The following is a 6,211-nucleotide window of genomic DNA, read 5'->3' as shown; positions in this document are numbered from 1 at the left end:
TTTAATGTTTATGTATTTTTGAGACAGAGACAAAGCGTGAGCAGGGGAGGGGCAGAGAGAGAGGGAGACACAGAATCCGAAGCAGGCTCCGGGCTCCAGGCTGTCAGCACAGAGCCCGACGCGGGGCTCGAACCCACGAACTGTGAGATCATGACCTGAGCTGAAGTCGGATGCTTAACCGACAGAGCCACCCAGGCGCCCCTCTTTTTTTCCCTTTTGATTCTACTTTTGATCCGTGTGAATACTAGTGGCGAAGGGCATCAACTTCCTGTATTGGTTCTAGAAAAAGTTGTTGATGGTGGATCTGTGATCGGGATGAGGAGCTAGGCAGGCAGTCCGCCCCCTCCTCCAACCTCCACCCTCGGAAGTTTTACTGAGGTGCAATTTGCACGCTAGAAAGCTCACTTATTTTAAGTGTACAGTTTAATTTTGGTAAATTTATACAGTTTTGCATGACTGGGGTGCTTCCCATCACCCCAATATATTCTGTCAGGAGCATTTTAAACCCACTCTTTGGCTTAGATTTGTTGGGCAGTGGAGGTAACACAGATGATATAAATCCTGGCCCCAACACACGGTGTCTAGGGTGCCCCCCTCCCTCTCCAGGCAGGATACACTTTCTGGGATTCTGGGCTTGTGTGGATAGTTCCCAGCCAACCCTCTTGCCTTTAACAGGCTTTGTGTTTTTGTCTATCCTCCCCAGTATATGAGCACACAGGACAGACAGATAGATCCTCTCCCCCACCTCCTGAGAAACACCAGCACAACATAGGCTTAACCCGCAGCAATGTTACTTTCTTATTTCCTAGCTCCTTTTCCAGACTGATTATTTTAAAGGAGTTAAAAAAGGGGCATCTGGGTGTCTCAGTCAGTTAAGCATCCGACTTCAGCTCAAGGTCATGATCTCACAGTTCGTGGGTTCGAGCCCCGCGTCGGGCTCTGTGCTGACAGCTCGGAGCCTGGAGCCTGCTTCGGATTCTGTGTCTCCCTCTCTCTCTGCCCCTCCGCCGTTCACGCTCTGTCTCTCTCTCTTTTAAAAATAAATAAACATTAAAAAAATTAACAAAGAAAGATAAAAGTTGTCTTAGGGGCTTTTCAAACTGGTTTTAAGACCACTGACATATACCAAGTTTTCTTTCTTTCGTGTTTTTGTATTGCTTTTTTAATTGCCTTTACAATGACCCTTTTAGCATTTTAGTGATTTTAGTAATGGATTTTATAATTAATTTGTTACTACTTTGCAAAACTTTTAAAACCTGTTTCATCTAGCCAGAAACAATGGAAAGAAGCGAACAGAATATCCAGCTATCAAATACAAATTTCTATGGTTAGAAATTAGTTTCGAGTTGGAAGGGCCCTTAGTGACTTAGGTTAACCTCATTTTAATGACATACCTAGGTGCTCGTTTTAGTGTTATCTGTAATGGCGCGAATATCCAGGTAACATGTGGCAGGGTCATATAGCGGAATATTCTATGACAACAACAAGGAGTAAAGTATTGCTATATGCACAATTTGGGGAAGAACCTCACGAACATAATGTCGAGCAGAGAAATGACACACATAAGTAGATCCTGCGTGAAACCACTTATCCAAAGTTCAAAACCAGTGATGTTTATCAGGCCAGTGGTTATGTAGGGAGAGTAATGACAGAGAGCTCAGGCGAGGCTTGGGTGGTGCCCTGTTCAACACCATGATCTGGACAAAGTTTGCACAGGTGTGTTCCCTGCGGAGAAACTATCAAGCTGGATAGACACTTGGCACTTTCCTGAATATATGTTGTCTTTCAATCAGAAGTGTACTGAAAAAAATAAACAAACAAACAAACCACGTTGTGCTTGTTTTCAGCAGATTAAAATCGTGGCAACTATTTTAAGTAGTCTTTGTTTTACCAATATTTTATCGTCGCCCATAATGGTGATGCAATCGGGGGGGGGGTGTGTGCTATTTTGTATTTGAGTATCTTTCAGCTTTCGTCAGGCTGCAGCTTGGTTGTGCCACGCTGTGTGCTTTGCCCGTTCGACCTTGTTAGGTCTCCTGTCCTTCCTTCCGCAGCCCCTTTGGCTGATGCAGTCCCCACAGAGCAGGTGTAGTCCAGTCCTATGTGACCAGCTTTTGCTTGGGCTGGGTTTCTTGCAGCATTTCTCATTCTGGCAGGGCCAAAGTGGGATTTGTTTTTTCAAATGTTCATTTATTTTTTGAGAGGGAGAGAGAGCAAACGCAGGGGGGTGGCCGAGAGAGGGAAACAGAATCCGAAGCAGGCTCCAGGCTCCGAGCTGTCAGCACAGAGCCCAGTGCCGGGGCTCGGACTCAGGGGCTGCGAGATCCTGACCTGAGCTGAAGCCGGATGCTTAACCGACTGAGTCCCCCAAGGCGCCCCCAAAGTGGGATTTTGAAATGCCGGGTCCGCAGGAAGGTTGAATCGTGAAGCCTTGAATTGAAGCCTTGAATGGCAAAGGCTCATGCCTGCTGGGAACAGCGCGACCCTTCCAGAGGCACCTGTGGGTGCAAAGGACAGAGGCGGCAGGCGAAGGTGCAGGGGGCTCCCCGACTGATCACGTGGTGCCTTTTCCCGTGCCCAGGCCCCAGTGTGCACACGCCCACTCCCAGTCCTCCATCCTTACCCCCACGCGTCCTTCCACCCAGCGCCCCCATCCCACGGTGCTCCCCGTGAGACCCGCATGTGCATCAGGAGCCTCCAATCTCTTTCCTTTTAGACCCTCACTGATTGCTCCAACGTGGAGCAGTCGCTCATGCTCTTTAAGGGATTAATTCACCAAGAGCTTCCACATCATCAAATTCATAATTAAGGGTTTTGCACATACTACGCCACAATCTGACCTTCACAGTGTGAAGTGTGACGGTAGTAAAACCTTGCGGACAAGAGTTGCGCCTTGTGGGGGGCGGGACCAACACCTGCCCCCTGTGGGGGTCAGCAGGCACCGCCCCTGACCTCTCTCCCACTCTGTGGGGCCTGCCTTTGTCCCCTCTCCGCTCCCAGCCAGGGGCCCCTCCGGGTTGAGGCTGGAGCCCAGCCTGGCCCGTGGGGAAACAGGGCTGTGCCCGAGGAGAGCGGTTCCAGGGGGCGGGTGGGGAAGCCTGATAAAAATTGCACCGGGCCCTGGCTCAGCAGGACCGGAGGAGGTGAGCGAACGGCTGGCTTGCAGTCAGGGTTGATCCCGCCCCGGGCGTCTGTCGGTTGATCAGCTCTGTCCGTCACGGGCACTTCAGGCACGTCTGCGTATACTGTGGACGCTGCGGGTGAGTGAAGTGCAACCGTGGAAAAGTCAAAAAGCGATGTAAATCCAATTCGGACTGGGGTTCATAGGACGTTAGGGCAGGAAGGGTTTTGGAAATCAGTTACGCCCAGAAGTTTTCTGCCGTGGTCTTGCCGGATAACCCGGGCCGTGTGGGGACCCTCATTGCACGGGCAGGTGCCTCGGTTCTGTGAATGGCTTGTGTTCTGGGGGAGAGCAAGTGTATGAGTCCAGGCTCTGGGGGTGGATGTGGTGGCGTAGCCTGGGTTCGAGAGCTGGTTCCACGCCTGGAGGTCCATGTGACGCTGGAAAAGCTGCTACTTGACCTCTCGGAGCTTCGGTTTCTTATCCGCAACGGCAGCGGGGCCACACACGCCTGTTCTGGTTGTTAGGAGAAATCGACGATGGTAATGAAAACTACGAATGGCCGGAAACCGAGTACGTGCAACGTGCCTGGCACTTTTCTAAGCTCTCTGCCTGTAGTAATCACTGAGTTTTGTTAGAGAGGAGAAGCCCGAAGCTCAGAGAGGTTGACTCGCCCAGCGGCACAGCAGGCCATCAGCGGCACCAGGGCTGGATTCTCACCGGGGCGACCATCTCGACCACGGTGCTCTCCTGCTTCTCATCATGGGCAGCAAAACATTAGTAACTGTAATTTATTGAGCATTTACTCTATGGCAGGCACTGTGCTAAGAGCTTTACACGGATTATTGTAAAGCAGGCCGCCCACCCCCATAACCCCATCCTATGTCGGTCCGTGGCCTCGTTTCTCTGAGTTGTGGCATGTTACTGCTTTCCTTTTACAGATTAGAAAACCAGGGCCCGGCAACCTCGGTGAAGGTCTGGTCGGTGGTAAGTTGGGAATTGAATTTGAACCAGCCGTCGCGCGATCTCTCTTGCAGGAGATCTGGCGCTGCGGGGGGCCGCTTCGAGAACCTTCGACATGTAAGGCAGCTCAAAGCCCTGTGCTCAGGAGGCCCTTGTACTCGGTGTAGTGTCTGCCTTTGCTGCCTAAAAATTTGTTACCATTTACCTTCGAACTTGGCTTGTGGAAGTTGAGCTCCATAGCACAATGCAGCATGTGCGTGAGTAGTAGCATGTGCTGGGGGGCGGCGAGCACAGAGGGGCCAGTGCGCAAACAGCAGGTGGCTCTGCGTGCGTGTGCACGCCCTGGGGCAGTTAGGGGTACCACAAAGCCCCGAGGAGGTGGCTAGGCCCGAACCAGCGCCCAGATTCCTGGCAGCAGCCCTGGGTGTGGAGGCGGCTGCAGGAGACAGCGAGTCCCACACGGGGGCAATGTCAAGACCAGGGGTGGAAGGCGGTCTTGCTCATCGTCCCCGGCAATGAGGCATCCGCACAAATAGTAAATCTCCCATCTGAGCACTGGAAGAGACATGGCCCGTTCTCAGGCGGTGAACTTTGTCAGCAAATCATTAGGCAAAGTGCACACGCCGTTGCAACCAAGCACATCAAAGAGTTATTAGAATTCCTCAAAGATTTATTACTGCTGGCTGTGAGAGCTGCTCTTGTGTTGCAGAGCCAACAGTCACAGGCTTGGAAACAGAAATTAAATTTAAAGATTGTTGCACTGGATGGAGGGGCGCCTGGGTGGCTTAGGTGGTCTGACTTCAGCTCACGTCATGATCTCGCGGATTGTGAGTTCAAACCTTACCTTGGGCTCTCTGCTGTCAGCACGGAGCCTGCTTGGTATCCTCGGTCTCCCTCTCTCTCCACCCCTCTCCCATTCCTTCTCTCGTACTTTCTCTCTCTCTCTCTCAAAAATAAAATAAACATTTAAAAAAATGAAATATTTTTGCACTGGATGGAAAAAACACGTTTCAGTCGCAGTTTCATGTGAACCAATTATTAGTGAGGAAAACAACTTAAAAACTATTTTTGGGGCACCTGGGTGGCTCAGTGGCTCAGTTGGTTAAGCGTCTGACTCTTGGTTTCAGCTCAGGGCATGATCTCACAGTTTGTGAGTTCGCGCCCCAAGTCGGGCACTACAATAACAGTGTGCAGCCTGCTTAGGATTCTCTCTCTCCCTCTCTCTCACTCTCTCTCTGCCCCTCTCCTGCTCACGCTGTTTCTGTCTCTCTCAAAATAAAAAAATAAACTTAAAAAAATTATTTTGCCCCTTATAATTGAAGATATAGTGACAGAATACACCAGCAGGCATTCTGAATTATGAACAAATTATGAAGGACAGTTTGGTTCCTTGTACAACCTCCACAAGTTATAGGAAATGTCAGAGAAAATCTTAAAATGCCATTGTACACATTTGCACTTAAAATTAAATATAGACCTACATGCATCTGGATTGTATCAGGAGTTAATGTTTTTAGAAAAATCGTTCCAGGAAGTTTATCAGCTTGTTACTAAACACTGTGTTTAGAAATAATTTATCAGCAATGTATCTTAATGAAAGCAAAAAAAAAAATGTATTCTAGTGTTGTTATAGTCTATAATATACTTTAAAAAATTATTTATTTATTTATTTATTTATTTATTTATTTATTTATTTATTTTCAGAGAGAGAGCATGAGCAGGGGAGGAGCAGAGAGAGAGGGAGAGAGAGAATCCCCCCTCTCTCTGCCAGCACAGAGCCTGACTCGGGGATCAAACTCACAAACCACGAGATCGTGACCTGAGCCGAAATCCATGTGTGAACACTTACCTGACTAAGCCACCCAGGCACCCAGAGTTATTTTCTTAAAGGTTTTTTCTGGGACATACAATGTCTTAACCTAAAAGATTTATGCTACTTTAATTCCAGTGAAAGACACAAACTTTATTCCTATATGGCTGTATTACCTCTTCCATTTTTGTGCTATTATCATTAGTTGGCCATATATTTGTGGGTCCATTTCTGGATTCTCTGTTCTATTCCATCAGTCTGTGTGTCTGTTTTTGTGCCAATACCAGACTGTCTTGATGATTCCAGCTTTGTAATAT

Source organism: Puma concolor, chromosome F2 (assembly GCF_028749965.1).
Source record: "Puma concolor isolate L17-30 chromosome F2, mPumCon1.1.hap2, whole genome shotgun sequence".
Taxonomy (NCBI): domain Eukaryota; kingdom Metazoa; phylum Chordata; class Mammalia; order Carnivora; family Felidae; genus Puma; species Puma concolor.
The sequence above is the reverse complement of the archived record's forward strand: the minus strand, read 5'-3'. Positions refer to the sequence as shown.